At 43.3% G+C, this 2354-nt stretch overlaps 1 pseudogene across 1 annotated transcript in view; it reads left to right on the top strand.

Moving 5' to 3' along the window:
* Positions 1 to 1639, top strand: part of LOC311140880 (uncharacterized protein KIAA0825 homolog) — a 117264-nt pseudogene extending 115625 nt beyond the window's left edge. The window contains exons 15-16 of the transcript in view: positions 1363 to 1455; positions 1628 to 1639. The product of the transcript in view is annotated as an uncharacterized protein KIAA0825 homolog (transcript). The remainder of the gene's footprint in view (positions 1 to 1362; positions 1456 to 1627) is intronic.
* Positions 1640 to 2354: the final 715 nt, after the last annotated feature.

The following is a 2354-nucleotide window of genomic DNA, read 5'->3' as shown; positions in this document are numbered from 1 at the left end:
CTCTCTCTACCTCTCGATCTCTCAGAACATGATTTAGTCTGTGAGGGAGACCAAATACACTTTAAAATGTGGAAGAGAAGAGGGAAGTTTTACCATTTAAAAAAAGAGGACTTTTAAAGCACAGCTCTTCAAGTCTTTGAGCTGAAGCCCCTTTACGCCAACCTTTGTCTCCTGAGTTTTATAGAAATGTCAAGTTAATTGTCAGATATTTTAGGAGCTACAGGTAGTTTGGTTCAATGTGAGATAACGTCTCTGTCATGGGACACACCAGCGATATCATACAAAACAATCAACAACGTCACATATTTTCGGATACATTTTTTCTCTCTGCTTTTTTGGGATGCATTGACGCTGTTCTGATCCCTTCTGAAATACCTGTTTTGCTGCTATTGTTTTTCAGAGCAGACACACTATAATCCTCTGGCTCTCTGTTTTCCTCCTTATCACAGGAAGCTGCATAGCTTTGCATAGAAACACCCTATTAAGAGAATGATTAAAATGCCATCTCCGCTTTAGGTGCCTGTGTTGTTTGTCAAATCAAATGAAGGGAGGAGAGAAAAAAGCCAGATCCATCAATCACGTCTGGGGGAGGTGAGGGAAGGGGGGAGGAGGAGGAGGCACAGGTGAAGGAGGAGGAGCAGGAGCAGGAGCAGGAGCAGGAGCAGGAGCAGGAGCAGGAGCAGGAGCAGGAGCAGGAGCAGCAGGAGGAGGAGGAGGAGGAGTAGGCGGAAGCGAAGGAGGAGAAGGAGGAGGAGTAGGAGGAGGAGAAGGAGGAGAAAGAGGAGGAGGAGGAGGAGCAGGAGGAGTAGGAGGAGGAGGAAGAGGAGGGGTGCCATATTTGCGTTCCCCTCCTTTTGCCAATAAAACTCTGCCTGGAGTTAAGAGTGACATTTTGACAATCAAAGCAATCAGATTTGTATTTGCCTTTCCGACACGGTAATGTACTTCCTTGCACACAAAGGAGGGAGAAGAGGGGTAGAGAGAGGGAGAGAGAGAGAGAGAGAGAGAGAGAGAGAGAGAGAGAGAGAGAGAGAGAGAGAGAGAGAGAGAGAGAGAGAGAGGGAGGGAGGGAGGGAGGGGTGCTGGGCAGTGTGCCATGGTAAAACAGTCAGAAGAGTAACGACTCCCCTCCCAAAATTGATTTATCTTTTTATAAATGATGGCTACATCCCCCCAAATGGATTTATAAATGAATTGCTGTCTTATTGGAATAAAAACCTTCTTGTGCGGACATGATTGATATGGCGTGTCTGCGTCCTCGTTCAGGACCCCCTCCTCCTTAGTTAGTCCACCCCAGCTGGAGCTGTAATTTACTGATCATATTAACTGTGATTAATAACTAACAATACGTCCCCTCAACAGGCAGCCATAGGAGAGGACCTCGGACTGGGCCATGCTAATGCCAACTTACCAGGGGATGAGTCAGGTGACCTTGAGAACGCTACTGGCCAACAGGTAATGACTCCTCCCGCTTGTCTCTCCGTCCCACCCATATACAGTTGCGGCCAAATATATTGGCATCCTTACACTTTTCTTAAATAATTCCCTATTGCTTAACCTCTTAAGGATCGGGCACTTTTTTTCAATTTTCGCCTAAAATGACATACCTAAATCTAATTGCCTGTAGCTCAGGACCTGAAGCAAGGATATGCATATTCTTGATAGCATTTGAAAGGAAACACTTTTGTGGAAATGTGAAATTAATGTAGGAGAATATAAATTAGATCTGGTAAAAGATAATACCCCCAAAAAACATGCGTTTTCTATTTATGTTTTTGTTCCATTATCTGTAGGCATTAATCATGCAAACACATTTCTTTTTTTTTTTTGTGGCATGTCATCAGTGAGATTCAAACTTCTGTTCCATATCCATGGAATTAGTCCACTGCGCCACCAGGATGGAGCTAGCATGCCATGTTTTTTTACGCACACGAAGCTGTTCATTTTAGGAAAAAAGCACTCATTAAGATCAATTAGTGGGCGAGGCCAACACACCTGAACATATAGAGATAGAGAGTTTTGTTGATGCTGAGAATGGAATATATATGTTTTTAAATAACATTCTTAAAACGTTCTCAACTCCCGATCGTGACACAGCCTGGGATCGAACCCGGGTCTGTAGTGACGCCTCCAGCACTGCGATGCAGTGCCTTAGACCGCTGCGCCACTCGAGAGGCCCTTGCCTTTAATATCTAAATACAAATTGTAAACATACGTTTACAAAAATAAAATAGGTTCTGCAATGTTCAAAATCCAATAACAAGGTGTGGTGAACAAAATATATATATGTATTTTTTTCAATTTATTTGAAAAGAAAAAGGGAATTTTTTAAGAAAAGTGCAAGGGTGCCAATA

Source organism: Coregonus lavaretus, assembly GCF_964263955.1.
Source record: "Coregonus lavaretus genome assembly, chromosome: 14".
In the NCBI taxonomy this organism is placed as follows: domain Eukaryota; kingdom Metazoa; phylum Chordata; class Actinopteri; order Salmoniformes; family Salmonidae; genus Coregonus; species Coregonus lavaretus.
The sequence above is the reverse complement of the archived record's forward strand: the minus strand, read 5'-3'. Positions and strand labels throughout refer to the sequence as shown.